The sequence below is a fragment of the Camellia sinensis genome, chromosome 14 (assembly GCF_055761805.1).
Source record: "Camellia sinensis isolate YWXY chromosome 14, ASM5576180v1, whole genome shotgun sequence".
Lineage (NCBI taxonomy): Eukaryota > Viridiplantae > Streptophyta > Magnoliopsida > Ericales > Theaceae > Camellia > Camellia sinensis.
The window spans coordinates 99,034,078-99,051,330 of NC_138974.1; the positions used below are offsets into that span (position 1 = coordinate 99,034,078).

At 36.8% G+C, this 17,253-nt stretch overlaps 2 pseudogenes across 2 annotated transcripts in view; both read right to left on the bottom strand.

Moving 5' to 3' along the window:
- Window positions 1-8,901, bottom strand: part of LOC145807797 (uncharacterized) — a 53,407-nt pseudogene extending 44,506 nt beyond the window's left edge. Inside the window, exon 1 of the transcript XR_014351185.1 lies at window positions 7,080-8,901. The product of XR_014351185.1 is annotated as an uncharacterized LOC145807797 (transcript). The remainder of the gene's footprint in view (window positions 1-7,079) is intronic.
- Window positions 1-17,253, bottom strand: part of LOC145807203 (calcium-transporting ATPase 3, endoplasmic reticulum-type-like) — a 241,058-nt pseudogene that overhangs the window by 171,923 nt on the left and 51,882 nt on the right. The window contains exon 5 of the transcript XR_014350304.1: window positions 11,904-12,100. The product of XR_014350304.1 is annotated as a calcium-transporting ATPase 3, endoplasmic reticulum-type-like (transcript). The remainder of the gene's footprint in view (window positions 1-11,903; window positions 12,101-17,253) is intronic.

The following is a 17,253-nucleotide window of genomic DNA, read 5'->3' on the forward strand; positions in this document are numbered from 1 at the left end:
CCATCTTCGACTGAGTTTTTCAAAAGTGGATGTAGAATTAATTTTTGAAAACGGCAACCAAACATCACGCACAAATTAAGAGGTAGAAATACATTTTCAAAACTCTTTCAAACAGAGCCCCCCATTTTGAAAAACTTGAGACTATACTTCACTGGCTGATGAAGGGGAATAGAGATTTCTTGCAATTTGAAGCTCCATGTGATTTTTAATGATTTGCAATTTTTTGTATTGATCTAACAAATTATGTTTAACCTCTTTTTTTTTAGCTAATGTGGTTTTAATGCATGTAGAAACTACTATTTTATTGAATTAAATAATGTTTAACTTGGAGGTTTTTTTATCAATGTAGAGTAGCCAATTTTTTATTTGTAAGTTCTTTTGCTAATCAAAAAAACCAACAAACTACAAAACCAAAACAACCAACTAAATACAAAATGACAGGTTCAGTTTATCACCTCTTCAGTTAGCTTTGGTTTCTTAGTAAACACAACCGACACAATCAGTTCAGTGATCATTTTGGCTAAAAACCAACCACCCCAAACTGATTACACCCTTATATTTTATGTTTGTAGTTGGGAGCATTTGGTAACCTTTCGAAATTTTTAGACAGGTTGCAGGGGTCGCCCTATTGGTCAAGTTATGTAAATCGATTTTATTCATGGGTCTCTTTTGCTTTTAATAGGTTTTACAAGCCAAAAGTCTTAGTTTCCAAATTGGCAGATAAATCCCACTCTTAGATTCCAATTAGGCAGGTAAATCCCACTAGGAAGAGTTCTCTAAAGTCTATGGACAGTAATTAAAATTTAATTTATTAAAGAACAAGTTTAAGAGAATTTAGCTCTCTTGGTAAATGTGTGTGATGCAAACCTGGCAATTCTAATCCTAGGTGCAATGCCTGTGAGAATCCAAGTATGAACTTGCTCCCATACTCACCCAAGAAAAGGCTAAAATTGTAACGAGAAGACCTTCTGCTTGAAAAACAGATTAAGGTGTGGTGGAATCAAATATTGAATTTGAAGGAGGAATCATGAAGACAAAGGAAACCAAAGTGAATGAGCATCTTAATGCCCTTCAACTTACTAATCAATCCAAGGGTGTTTATCTACAACTAAACTGACGATTGATTTTGTCATGCCACAAATTCAGTAATACAATTGTAAAGAAAAATCAACCATTGTCTTCCTTGCAATCCCAAACTTAAAATAAATAAATAATTAATAAAATTGTAGTCTCAACTTCATAATTTTAATACCCTACCATGAATGCAATTACAAAAGTTGTGGATTCATTTACTCTAGTGCTTCAAAAGTCATGGTTTGAGTTTTTGGCTCTGTTTGGTTCCATTCTGGAATCATGATTCCGCCCTCATATTCCAACCCTCTGTTTGATTATAGTTTTCAAAATATGATTCCAAATCACATTTTGAAACACATTTGAAAACATGTTTGGTAACCAGTGAGTTTTTGAATTTTTTAGTCTACTTGGTCGTTTGCCTGGGCATCCTTTCGAACGTCCGGCCGGTTGACCGGAACAGTGCTTTTTTTTCTTTTTTTGCAATTGCCTCCTGTTATTTGAAAAAATAAAAAAAATAAAAAATTATATTTGTTTTTGATATTTTTTAAATATAGAAATTATTTTTTTTAGCAAAATAACAAATTATTTGGCCATTTATTTAAAATTAACAAAAAAAAAATTAATTTGTCACAGTAATTTTTAAAAAATAAAAAAACATTTTTAAACAAAACAATTAAAAAAAATTCAATCAAATATACAATCAAAAGTAATTTTAAAGCACTAGCTAAATATATTTTTTTAACAAAAAATAATATATATTTTTTAATATTATAAATAAAAAATATTTTCGGAATTTTTTGAATTTTTAAAATAAAAAAATTATTTTTTTCAATAATTATTTTTTTGAGTTGAATTTTAAAAAGAGTTTGGTTATGAGCTTTGAATAGAAATTTCAATAGAATTTCGAGTTGTGTGTTTGGTTATGAGTTATAAGTTTTTTAATTAAGTTTTAAAATTTTTTTTCAAAATTCATAACCAAACAACTTTTCTTATTTCAAAACTCATTTCAAAAATTCAAAACTCAATTCAAAACTCTTTTCAAAACTCATAACCAAATAAATTTTCGATTTTCAAATCATGATTCAACAACTCACAAACTCAAAATACAACTCCATTCTCAAATCATGATTCTAAAACTAAACCAAATGCTACCTTTGTTTTTGTTTTTCTTTTTTTTTCCTCAACAATGGAAGAATGACACAGATAATAATATCAACAAAAGGAAAAATTAAATAAGCAAAAGAATTTGGAAATTGGTTAATTTCAAGTCGAATGCACATAATGATGCGGAACATGACATGGAGATTTTATTTATTTGTAATTTTATATTTATTTTTTATTGATAGTTAATCAGTTACTGATTTTACTAAAGATTAGGTTTCCAAATAATGTTATGATTTAGTTTCCTACTTTAAATTTGGGTTTCAAGCCTATATATATTAGGTCTTTACAATGTAATCTTTAACTTTGAATTAGCAGATAGCATATGCAATGCTTGTGCAATTCAAGTAAGTAAAAGTAAAAATAAATAACAAAGAAATTAATGTTGCAATGTGTGTTGCTTAAGTGGTAGGACTTTCTTTCCTAAAGTCAAGGTCAAAGTTTCAAGTCTTGTGCACATCTCTATGTAACTTTTTTGTTTTAAATAGAGAAATGAGAGACACATGGCATAAGGAGAAGCAAGCAAAAGCTTGGACACCAAATCCAACCTTCACTTAATATAATAGTATAGATAGATAATCAGATAAGGGTTACCTATACGGAGATAAGAAACTTTTATAATTTTGCCCATAAATTAGATTTCTTATTTTTGAAATTTTTTAACTTTCTGAACATGGGTTGTAAGGGTTGCCCATTCATGGATTCTATTTGGTTTTTGATAGGCTTTCGAAGTCACTACCTACATATGAAGACAATCCTTAATATGGAAGTCAGAAGTAATTCAAAGTTGAAACCTGTAATCACAACTACAACATCACAGCCCTGCATTGCCATCTCTGGTGTTGCAGACTCAAGACTGTCATATTATTTTCTATGAGCTGCACAACTTAAAAAATCTGCTTCAATGTGCCCACCACAAAACTTTCACGCTATGAGGCATCTACTCTACAAGCATTTGAGCGTATGCAAAAGTGTTCATATCTTCTACAAATTTATCTCAGAGAAGTGAAGTACATTCAAACAAGTAGTATTAGAAAAAGGAAGCTAAACCAAATGTAACATTCCTAACTTCAATATGGAGAAGCTTAAGATGATTTGACCAGTAAAATAAACTTATAATTGACATAAAAAATCAATCAATGAATGTAGAGGGTGCTTTTAAATTTGATGTAAAATTAAAGCAAGCAATGGTAAGAAATATTATAGATATAATGTACACGATCCACATATTTTAGGTTTGTCAAGTTTAATAGCCTTGATATCCATAAATTCACACAATTGCACAATTGGAGCATGTTGTTTGGCATTTTTGGTGAGAAACTGAATTCCGGCCTATTAAGTAAGAAATTCACTTCCTTCAAAGATGAAACTCGCTCCCAAATAAGATAGAACCTCTCAAACATACAAATCTCAAAGAAACAAAAGAAAAACAACTCAACCTTATTCTAGTACTTTCTATTTACACAATATTTATTTATACTTAACAAAGACAATTTGTAGTTGACATCAATCTCACTTAGAAAATATGAAGAAGAAGAACTCCGAAAATATGAGGAAGAAGGAATATATTTCTGTTATATTCAAAACTTCTTATCTTACAAGACCAAATGACACTCCTTATATAGGAGATATTACAAACATCATCATAACCCATTATATGCCACTTACATATTATATATTACCACTATCTACCACTATCATATTATATACATGCCACTATCTACCACCAACACCACTATCATATTCTATACATGCCACTATCTACAACCAACACCACTATCATATTCTATACATACCACTATCTACCACCAACACCACTATCATATTCTATACATGCCACTATCTACCACCAACACCACTATCATATTATATGCATGAACACAATTTCCAGCACTCCCCCTCAAGCTGGTTTGAAGATATCTTCCATAGCCAGCTTGCTAGTCAGCTTATCAAATTGCTTCTTGTGTAGTCCCTTCGTTAGCACATCAGCTAATTGTTCACCTGTTGGAAGGTAGGTCATACAGATTATGCCAGCATTGATTTTCTCCTTGATGAAATGTTTATCCACTTCTATATGTTTTGTGCGATCATGTAGAACTGGATTATGAGCTATAGATATAGCTGCTTTGTTGTCACAATAGACCTTCATAGGTGTCGGGTGAGAAAGCTTTAATTCTTCAAGAATTCTTTTAATCCACATTACTTCACAGATTCCATGGGCAACAGCTCTGAACTCTGCTTCTGCACTACTTCTAGCTACCACATTCTGTTTTTTACTCCGCCATGTAACTAGGTTCCCACCTACAAAGGAGCAGTATCCGGATGTTGATCTCCTGTCTGTAACACTTCCTGCCCAGTCTGCATCTGTGTATACTTCAACTTGAAGATGTCCATGTTTCTTGAATAGTAAGCCTCTCCCTGGAGTTCCTTTCAAATATCTTAAGATCTTATAAACGGCCTCAAAGTGCTCTGCCCCTGGTGAGTGCATGAACTGACTTACCATGCTGACTGCAAAGGCAATATCAGGCCGCGTATGAGACAAGTAAATCAATTTCCCTACAAGTCGCTGATATTGTTCTCTCTCTTTGACTTCTTCAGCCTTAGCAGCTTGTAACTTCAAGTTAGGCTCGATCGGAGTCTCCGCCATCTTACAACCAAGCATACCTGTTTCTCCAAGGAGATCAAGAACATATTTTCTCTGATTAACGAATATACCTTCCTTGGATCTTGCAAATTCCATTCCGAGGAAATACTTGAGGGCTCCCAGATCCTTAATGTGAAATTCTTTTGCGAGTTTCTCTTTGAGGGCTGCTAACTCTGCTTCATCATTACCAGTTAAAATGATGTCATCAACATAAACAATCAAAATTGCAATTTTACTGTTTTTTGAATGTTTATAAAATATTGTGTGATCTGCTTGACTCTGCGAGAAGCCACAACTGATAACTGCCTTCCCAAAGCGTTCAAACCACGCTCTTGGTGATTGTTTGAGTCCGTATAATGACTTGTTCAATCTGCATACTCTGTCACTTCCAAGTCTCTGCTCAAATCCCGGCGGTAGGCTCATGAACACCTCCTCTTCAAGATCACCATTGAGAAATGCATTTTTAATGTCAAGTTGATGTAGAGGCCAATCTGAATTTACTGCAAGAGATAACAGTACTCTGATGGAATTTATTTTAGCAACAGGAGCAAACGTCTCCTGATAGTCGATCCCATAAGTTTGAGTGAAGCCTTTAGCTACCAATCTCGCCTTGTATCTCTCAACGCTTCCATCTGCGTTACATTTTATCGTAAACACCCATTTACACCCAACTGTTTTCTTGTCTTTGGGTAGATCAACTATCTCCCAAGTACCACTTCTCCTTAAAGCATTCATCTCCTCCATGACTGCTAATTTCCAATTCGGATCATCCAATGCTTCCTGTATATTCCTTGGAACAAACAAGTGTGAAATCCTAGATGTGAAAGCTCTATGGTTTTTAGACAGTCTTTGATAGGAGAGGTAATTTGCAATAGGATGTTTAATGCAATTTCGGACACCTTTCCTAATTGCTATAGGTACATCAAGGTCGGAAATAGAAGGAATAGGATTACCTAAAATTTCGATGCCAGAACTCGGGTGGACATTCGGGTCATTAGGATGGACATTCGGGTCATTATTCCTCAGATGAAATCGCTTCCTAGTATAAACCTGAAGCTCAGGATTTAGATCATTTTGTAGTACTTCTCCCCCTAAACAAGAATCTTCTTGACTAGGCACCATAGAACTTGGTTCTCCTAAGTGATCATTATCAGACAGATGTGGTTTTTGTGTAGGATAAATGACATTGGGGAGCGGGATAGAAATATCCCAAAAACGGTCTTCTACTCCACTTGTCTCCCCCTGAAGAGAAGTGTTGGGGAAATAGGATTTTGTTTCCACAAATGACACATCCATACTCACATGAAATTTCTTGTTTTGAGGATCGAAGCACTTATACCCCTTTTTGTTTGAGGAATAACCCAAAAAAACACATTTTATAGCACGGGGGTCAAGTTTTGAACGAAATTGACTGGGAACATGAACATAGGCAGTACATCCAAAAACTTTGGCGGGTAAATCAGAAAACAACCTCGTGTCAGGAAAAAAAGTTTTGAGACAATCAAAAGGTGTTTTGTATGTTAACACCTTTGTAGGCATCCTGTTTATCAAATAAGAGGCTGTTAAAATTGCTTCACCCCATAAATATTTAGGAACATGCATGTAAAACATTATAGCACGTGCTACTTCAAGTAGATGTTTATTTTTTCGTTCTGCAATGCCATTTTGTTGAGGGGTATCCCGACATGTAGATTGATGAAAAATTCCCTTTTTTTTTCAAAAACTCACCTAACTGCTCATTGAAATATTCTGTTCCATTATCAGAATGTAAAATACCAATTTTGGTTTGAAATTGGTTTTCAATCATATTGTAAAAATTTGTGAATAAATTTTTCACGTCAGATTTTTTATTCATCAAATAAATCCAACATAAGCGGGTATGGTCATCAATAAATGTAACAAACCATCTTTTACCAGAAAGAGTAGTGATTTTAGAAGGGCCCCAAACATCACTATGAATCAAATAAAAAGGTTTTGAAGCCTGGTAAGGTTTTGGCAAATAAGTAGAGCGATGAAATTTTGCAAAAATGCAACTTTCACAATGAAAAGAAGAACAATCAATCCCTTTAAATAATTCTGGAAATAAATGTTTCAGATAAAGAAAACTAGGATGTCCTAGCCTATAGTGCCATAGCATTATTTTTTCTCGAACAGAGATTGAACTGGTACTATTAAAGCTCTGAGCTTTTTTATTACTAACAGGTACTTCATCAAAGTAGTAAAGACCTTCAAGCATCCTAGCACGCCCAATCATCATCCCCGAGTTCTGGTCCTGAAATTCACAATGGGATTCAAAAAATGTAACACGACAATTAGAATCCTTAGATAGTTTACTGACAGACAAAAGGTTACAGGCTAAGTTGGGGACGTGAAGAACAGCATTGAGATTAATTTTCTCAGTTAGTTTAATAAATCCTTTTCCTGCAATAGGTGAAAAACTACCATCGGCTATTCTGATTTTGTCATGACCAGAACAAGGGAAATAGGTACTAAATAAATGGGAAAAACTAGTCATGTGATCGGAGGCACCGGAATCTATGATCCACGGAGAGAAGTTTAGGCAAGAGAAGGCTTTAGGATTTCTACCTGTTTGTGCCAACAAAACACTAGGAGTACCGGTTGAGGAGTTGGATTTTATCAGCTTTAAGAGTTGATCAATCTGCTCTTTGTTGAAGGGACCTGAATCGGCTTCATTAGCGGTAGGAAAGCCACGATTCTTCTCTCCTTGTTTGCTGCTTTTCCAGTTGACAGGTTTGCCATGAATCTTCCAACACGTTTCGCGTGTATGGCGAGGCTTGTTGCAAAAATCACACCAGACCCGTGGCTTATCATCAAACCTGCGCTGGTAATTTGCAGCCTTGTTGGCCGCAGCATCGCTAATTAAAGCAGAAATTTCAATTGATTCACCATTACCTTTTTTCTTAAGCATGACGCTCCTTCGGCTCTCTTCCCTTCTGACTTCGGCAAATACTTCGCCAATGGATGGGAGAGGAGGTCTGCCAATAATTCTTCCTCGCACTTCATCGAACTCAATGTTGAGGCCGGCAAGAAACTTGTAAATACGGCTGTCTTCCACAGTTTTCTTGTGGTGGTTGCAGTCGTCAACCGATTTCCATTCGTATGTGTTGAAGATGTCAAGATCCTGCCACAACCTTTTCAACGAATTGAAATATTTGGTGACGGAATCATCTCCTTGACGAATCTCTCCCAACTTCAAAGTTAATTCGAAAACTTGAGATTGATTTCCTAGGTCAGAATACATCTGACTAACATTATCCCACAATTCTTGTGCAGTAGTATAGCACATGTAATTAGAGCTTATATCCTCCTCCATGGAATTGACCAACCATGTCATAACCATGGAGTTTTCAGCGTCCCAATTGTCGAACAGCGGATCATTAACAGCAGGAGCCTTCTTGTCACCAGTGATGTAACCGATCTTTCCTTGCCCACGGATATACATCCGGACAGATTGTGACCAGCGGAGAAAATTATCACCATTTAGGCGGATGGTGGTGATTTGGACAGAGTGAGAGTTAGACGTTTTCACCGGAATGGCAGCGGCAGGGGTTGAAGTGGTTCCGGACGTGACTTCCGACATGGCTATGACGGTTTTAGGGCTGCTGTGTTTTTTGTTGCTCTGATACCAACTTAGAAAATATGAAGAAGAAGAACTCCGAAAATATGAGGAAGAAGGAATATATTTCTGTTATATTCAAAACTTCTTATCTTACAAGACCAAATGACACTCCTTATATAGGAGATATTACAAACATCATCATAACCCATTATATGCCACTTACATATTATATATTACCACTATCTACCACTATCATATTATATACATGCCACTATCTACCACCAACACCACTATCATATTCTATACATGCCACTATCTACAACCAACACCACTATCATATTCTATACATACCACTATCTACCACCAACACCACTATCATATTCTATACATGCCACTATCTACCACCAACACCACTATCATATTATATGCATGAACACAATTTCCAGCAATCTCTAATGTTTATTCATATTTAACACATATTACAATCATGTAGAAAAAAATAATTGTTAGAATATATTTATATATTTAATATATTAAATGTTCCTATATAGGTGCTCCCAACCTTAGAGACTTCTATATGCTCTCACTCTCCCACCGCTTCCTCGACTCCCACTTCGTGCAATAATGTGTGAACTGAGTGATGCCTGCTATGGTCTTACAATTATTGGATTGTTGGGAGTCTAAAAAGCACGAACATTCTAAGGAGACATCTCCATGTCAGACACGGACACCCTTTTCTATGTTTCCATAATTCAAAATAAAAATCTAAATTTCGAACAAGTAGGAATGGCAATGGGGCGGGGCGGGGCGGGGCGGGGCGGGGATGACCCTCCCCGTCCTCGATCCCCGATAGTAACAAAATCCCCGGCCCCAGCCCCGATCTCCGACGGGGAACCCTTCACCTCCCTCACCCCGTCCCCTAATGGGGATCGGGTTTCCCCGACCCCGAAAAATCTCCGCCAAATCTGTTCAACACACATACAAACACAAGAACAAAAAAAAAAATAAAAAATAATCTGTATGTATACAGATCTGTTCAACACACACACACACAACAGAGATAATATTGTTCATCAACAACAACAGATATAATATAGATAACAACTTGGAAAAAAAAAAATTGTACATCAATCAACAACAGATATATATGTATAGAGAGAGAGAGAGAGGGGGCTTCACAAACTGTCCGTTGATCAAGACATCGATCGGTGGCTTCACGGTCCTGGTCATGGTCGTGGCTTCAAATCGGTGGCAACGGAGGGATCGGTGGTGGTGGTGGTGGTGGTGGTGGTGGCTTCAGATCAGTGGCTTCATTGATCTGTTCAGATCGGTGGTGGTGGTGGATCTGGATGATGTTGATGCTGATAAGAGATGAGAGAGATCTGAGTAAGTGAAGGAGAGAGAGATGAGAGAAGTCGTGGTGAGACTCAGAGAGATCTGAGTCAGTGAGGGAAAGAGAGATGAGAGACGTGAGTGAGGGAGAGAGCTGAGACAGACTGAGAGAGAAAGATAAGTGTTTTGGTTTATATATATATATAAAGGGGTACAACAGTAATTTTGCTTCGGGGACGGGACGGGCCGGGTACGGGGCTAGGACACTTATCCCCGTCCCCGGCCCGAAATTGATCGGGGATTGATTTTCGAATACCATCCCCGTCCCGTTGGGGATATTTTTTGGGAAAAATCGCTTAAATCGGGGTCGGGGGGTCGGGTCCCCGTCGGGCCGGGTTTAAATTGCCATCCCTACAGACAGTGTTTTGAAAAGCGCACTTAGGCACACGCCTAAGCTCAAGGCAAGGCAAGGCAAGGCACAGTTTTGCGCCTCAGGCCTGGTGAAGCGAGGCGACATAAGGGAAGCGCTGCCTAGGCGATGAGGCGAGCGCCTTGTGCGCCTCGGCGTTCTATGTGGATACCCACATGGGATGAAATCACATTTACAGTATAAAATTTTCAAAACGTGAGTCAAAAGAGCAAAAACATTATTAAAAAAAAAAAAACCCCAGTGGAGAAGAAGAAGAAGACGCGACGAGTACATACCACGCCATGCCACGCCACGCAGGTTCTGCTCTCTTCTCCTCTTCTTCTCTTCTCTCTCTGATTCTTCTCTTCTGCTTCGTCTTCTCTTCTCTTCTTTCGTCGTCTTCTCTCTCGCTTCTGTCTCTCTCGCGATCGCTCTCTCTCACCTCTCTCGCGATCGCGATCGCGATCTCTCTCTCGCTCTCTCTTCTGTCTCTCTCTTTATCTTCCTGATTCATATATATATATATATAATATTATATAATACCTATTATATAATATATAATATACTTATAGATATTAGATAATATACAAAATATAATTGATTCAAATATAAAATATATAATATAATATTATACAATACCTATTATATAATATATAATATACTTATAGATAATATGTAAAATATAATATATACTTATACATAGTAATAAAAAAAAATACACATGTATATGAAATAAAATAAAAAAATTAATTGAAACACATTATTTAAAAAATATAATAAATAAATAAAATAATATATATATAAATTAAAAATTAATTATTTTTTTTCTTCTTCTCTTCTTATTAAAAAAATTAATTATATACATATTAAATATTTGCTTATGTTGAAAATTGTGCTATATTAATATTTTGCTTAACTTCTATAACTTGCGCTTCGCTTTGGTGAGGCGCGCACCTTGCCTCGCACCTCGACGCTTAGGCTCCAGGTGACCTTGGCGCCTCGATGTGCCTAGAGTTTTTTAAAACACTGCCTACGGACAAGTGTCCAACAATCATTTTGTAATGTGTCCATCACTTCTTGGCCATGTCTATCTATCACTGGAAAATAAACATGAGACCAACACTTCTTGAACATTTGCTAACACATGATATTCAAAGTTTGAGAATTTCACAAAAATATCTTATAATGCCCTTAAAGAAATGTATAATTATTAAGAAATGTCCTATAGAAGTTTCACATAAAATTAAATGAAAAATAAAAAATGTAAGAGAATTAGATACAAAATTTATTTGATATAAAGTAATTATTTAATTTTGTATATATTACGCACATATATAACTATATAATATGAATATATTCCTAGATAATATAATATCAAGATATAATTATTTGTGGCGTGTTTGTGTCATGTTGTATCCTTGTCCCATGTCCGTGTCTATGCTTCACTGTTGGGAACAACTAAGAGTTTTGTGAGTCTTCTCGCTATTAGATTTTAAAGGAGGGAGGGTAATTAGTTGTGTAACCCTTGTACCTTTAGCCTTCTTGGTTTGTGTAAGGCTGAAACCCATACTAGTCAAAAAACATAATTGCATACATATGATATATATAAATATAAACAGCTATATCTATGTGCTTGTGGATGTATCGGTGTATGTAAATAGGTAAAAGTTCTTGGTATGAATATAGAGGGAAGCAAACCCAACCTGTGAAATCTGGACTCTAACTCAGTTCGAATATTTGCAGTTAGTGGAACAGTGGAACCATCATCATTGCAGAGGATACTTGTACATCTAGAAATGATACTCTCTGGAGCACCTGTTGAAAACATAATCTCCATCTGCTTGCGACTACAAAGGACAGTCATCATCTTCCGATCATGAGAAAATTCCAAAAGAGAGACCTGCAGGGTATAGATTCACAAGCATGATTTGACAAGGAGATATCAAAAATTTAAGCGACGCAAATGTTTATCACTAGATCTACAAGATCCATTTATTGAGACTTCATTCCGTTCTGTGTGAAATACATCCCAATCAAGAACTCCAAGAAATCGAACAAGTACCTTTTGGAACATCACTACAACTCTAGCAAATAAAAGTGTATGTACCAATTTTGACAAAGAAAATTAGAAGTCTCTATCTCTGCAATATTGAGCTGCATCCTTAACATGCACAATGACACACTCCCTGACCCATGTCTGAACCACAACCAAAAGTAACCTATTATTTTTGAACTTTTTAGAACCGGGACACACTGGAAACATATGGGACACACATGGCCATAAAGACACATAAAACATATTGCATAACAAAAAAAACTTGCTACTCAATTATATAATAAAAACAAATTACATTTATACCAATTTATTTCTGCTTTAAACTTCTTTTAATTTTTGGAATTCTGAAGTCCAAAACTTCAAATTATGTTTATAAATAAAGCTTTCTAAGATAGATATTCGGACTTCTGTTTACACTTCCTTTCAAATATGTAGGTATAGGGAAAACAATTTCTTACTATTTGTTATAATAAAATATAAATGTATTTGAATTGTAAAAAGTGATGAAATAGCTTTATTTTCATTTACACACCTAAAATATATTTTATTTGTTGTCATATCCTTACCGAGTCTTTGGCCTGATTTCTTATAATAATAATAATAAAATTGTCGTGTCAAGTGTGTCCATATCGCCTTGATATGTGTCCTGTGTCCAGCCTCAATGCCACAGAAAAACAAACATGAAAGATCAAACCAAAATTGTATACTTTTCTCAAGAGCTTGTCATAATCTCATACACAACGAACTCACATTCTTCATTTCTCTACGAAAAAAAATAACCGTTACATTTGATAACAATAACAATTCAAGAGCAACCAGTACGAACTAGAGTTGGAAAGTTGACAATATTGTAAATAACAAGGCAAATGATGACTAACAACTATACTGCCATAACTGTATACTGAAATGTAGTTTCTCTCATTCAAACATGTAAAATGTTAACATATGATACAAAGAGAGGAAGAATGACAATATGATCTTTCTCACTGTTGAATATTTTAGAATTATTATTATCTATGCAGTTGAAACTCCAGAGTTTCTAATATTATTAGGGAGAACAAAAAACCAATGGACACTAACTGCATCATCTAAGGATGGCGACATGGACATGGACACAAACACGCAACACGGATACGATACGATGCAAAGACACCGACATGTGAAATGCAGGACAATACATGGCCAGAACACAGCAAAAAATATACTTCTAATTTTCCATGTGAAAAATATGAATATTTTATCAACATAACATTTACATAACAATTAAATTCCATTAAAACTGCCAACCACAATGTTGATTATCCTGTAGCCACCTTTGCCGGAAGGCTTATACAGCAATAGTTTCTTTCCAGTCACCTCTCTCTCTCTCTTTCTCTCTCTCTCCCTCTCCCTCTCCCTCTCTCTCTGTTGGCCAGCCATGTCCACCCCACGTCAAAAAAGGACACATGTCCTCTGCAAGACCAGGAAAAAAAGGGGAAAATAAATAAATAAACACAACAAAAATTGGTACACACCCTAAGGTGTGTCCAACAGTTTGTCAGACACGTGTACAGGTGCCCCGTTGGAGTGTCTATGCTTCCAGTTCATCAATACTGGCTGTCATTTTGTAAACAAACACACAAATAACAGCGAAAAAGGGAGGAAAATCACTGCAAAAACTGGAAAGGGAGCACGCTAAGCCAAGTTGCCAATAGTCTATCATAGTGGCCACACATCAACAATCATTATAAGTGTTGCAAACATTAGATTCCTTAGAATTCGGGGTACATCATACTCAGCAAATAAAAAATCAAACAGCTACCATATGTAGAAGCAAACCTTTTTAAATTGGTCTTCCCAGTAATGATTGCAGTAAGAAGCTCGTTCATGCTTGCTCAGCATATTCAGAGCAGAAGGTATGAATCAAATCCAGGAAGACCAACCTGGAAACAATGGTGACATGAAAACATTTGTACCTTATAATTCACAGTCAAATTAACAGCAAGTAAGCTGATGATAGACAGGTGAAAACTGAAACAAAGCAACAATTGACTGCAAAACCTTCTCTGCCAATACACGAAGGGCTACTTCAGTTGACTCCCCTATTTTTTCATAGTTCCCCTTGTCCGAGTTGTACTGTAAAACAGACTCGTTGCATAGGGCTGAACACATTGCTATGTGAAAAAGACAAGGAAATTGAGCTGGAAACTCAAGCTGCAAAACAATAAAATCCAATGTAAAGTGCTTGACAAAATATCCTGAAAGGTCTACAAATACCAAGATGTTTACTTACTTGTTAGCAAGAGTAAGGAATACTTTGTTCTTTATGTTTATGAATAAAAGAAGGAAGGTTCCGATTATATATGTGTATTAGAAATCTAATAAATCTCAGGTGCTGCATCAATGCTAATGTCATTATCTCAACCTTTTGGTCAACAACAATAACAAATGAACCAAACTGAGGGCAGTTGCATTAAAAATCCTACATGACTTCAGGACCACCTGAATTTCAAAAATTTTAAGTGATTTCTTAATCTCTCAAACGCAAGACATCATCAAAGGTTCAAGTAGCATAATAGAAATAAGGGCAAATTACATTCCCTTGACTATTGCAGAAAATACACGCAGCTCCACTAGTATGGAAAAATGACACAAACCTCCTCTAATGGGCCTCAAACCCAACTAACAGAAAATATAAAACACAATGCCCTCATATGTTTCAAAAAAAAAGCAACAACAACTACTACAGACAACATCCTCCATCCACACCTCTTCTTCCTTCCACACTCAATTATCACAGCCATTGTCACAAACATGACCCACAGCGCCCACCACCTCCATCTCACCCCATACCCCCCAACCCCCACTACTAAAACCCCAACACAACCAACCCCATGTCGTAGACATCATCACCAAAACCCTAACCTCAAGCCAAAGCCACCATCACGGTGTAAGATTCCTGAAAGATTTTCTGTATCTTGTATATTCAATGTGTGAATGATTACAATCAGACCTTAGATTATATAGCCCTAAATCCTAAACCAAAAGGGAGAATACAATTATGCCTCTAATAGGACTCTAACACAACCATACCTCTAATAGGACTCTAATTTGTACAACCACAGTCATGCATAATTTGGAAAATAATAGAAAATACACAATATATTTTCACACCCCCGCTCAAACTCAAGGTGTTTTAGCAGAAAACACTGAGAGTTTGCTAAGAAGAAACTGAAACCAAGCGGTAGTGTGAGTCTTGGTGAAGAAGTCCGCAAGTTGCAAAGCCGAAGGGATGAAAGGAAGCGAGATAGAGGCAGACTGCAGATGTTGGCGAACAAAGTGACAATCAATCTCAATATGTTTTCGTCCACTCATGAAAGATAGTATTGTGAGCAATCTGAACAGCATTGCGATTGTCACAGTAGAGAGGGATTGGAGAAGACTGAGAGACACCCAAATCAGACAAGAGACAACGAAGTCAAACAATCTCAGCAGTGGCATGAGCCATAGCACGATACTCGGCTTTGGCAGTAGAGCAAGCAACGACTGATTGTTTCTTGCTTTTCCAAGAGATTAAGGAATCTCCAAGAAACATACAGAAACCAGACGTAGACTTACGATCAGTAACATCACCAGCCCAATCAGAGTCAGCATAGGCCACCAAGTCCAAAGAGGAAGTAGAGGACAACAATAAGCCCTGAAAGATAGTACCCCTGAGATAGCGAAGAACACGAACCAAAGCAGCCTAATGGGTAGAGCGAGAAGTAGAAACAAACTACTAACCACATGAACAACATAAGCAAGGTCAGAACGAGTGACAGTCAGATAAACTAAACAATCCACAAGCTCGCGATATAAAGTGGGATCATCCAGAGGGACACCATCAGTAGAGTTAAGCTTCGCATTAAGCTCAATAGGTGTATCAGAAACCTTCGTATCAATAAGACCAGCACGATGAATGACTTCATTAGCATACTTAGCCTGAGATAGAAAATAGCCCTTGGGAGAAGAAGCAACCTCAATACCAAGAAAATACCGTAATGGACCCAGATCCTTCATTTCGAAGGTGCGGAAGAGATGCTGCTTGACCTCAGAGATAGCAGAAGAGTCCGAGCCAGTGATGATCATATCATCCACATAGAGCAAGAGAGCAACAAAACCAACCGATGTATGTCGCAGAAATAAAGCAGAGTCAGAAGCTGAAGGATGAAACCCAAGCTCGGTAACAACAATCTGAAATCGATCATACCAAGCATGAGGAGACTGTTTCAGACCATACAGAGCACGCCGAAGACAACAAACCTGTCCAGAGGGATGGTGAAGGCCAGGGGGAGGACGCATGTAAACCTCCTCAGTGAGATGGCCATTAAGAAAAGCATTCTTAACATCCATCTGATAAAGAGGCCAAGAACGAATAGCAGCGACAAAGATCAAAGTACGGACAGTAGTCATTTTGGCAACTTTACACCCCCGACATTCAGTAAGTTCACTAGGACAAACTTTACCCAAAATACCTGACTGAGCTAAAGACCGTAAGCGATCAACAGACAAATGCCCTAATCGAGAATGCCATAAATAGAAAGGACTAGACAGAGAATCTAACTGAAACGAGGAAAACGCAGTCAAAGAGGTTGCTATAGGCAGATGCAAGCTCTCCACCACATAGAGGTCTCCAATTCTACGGCCGGTCCCAATCTGCTGCTTAGACATTCGATCCTGTACAGAACAGATAGCAGAAGAAAAGATAACATCAAAACCAGCGGCATCAAGCTGACTGGTAGATAATAAATTGACAGATAACTGAGGAACAAAAAGGACAGATGGAATAGAGACAACAGACATAGCAGATGGTAGGACAGACCCAACAGATACAACAGACATACCAGATCCATTAGCCGCATTGACAATAATAAGAAAGGGTGGAGGAGTACAATTGTGAAGTAAGGAGAGATGGAGAGTCATATGATGAGAGGCACCAGAGTCAAAAAGCCAGACAGACGAAGAGATACCTGAAGAAG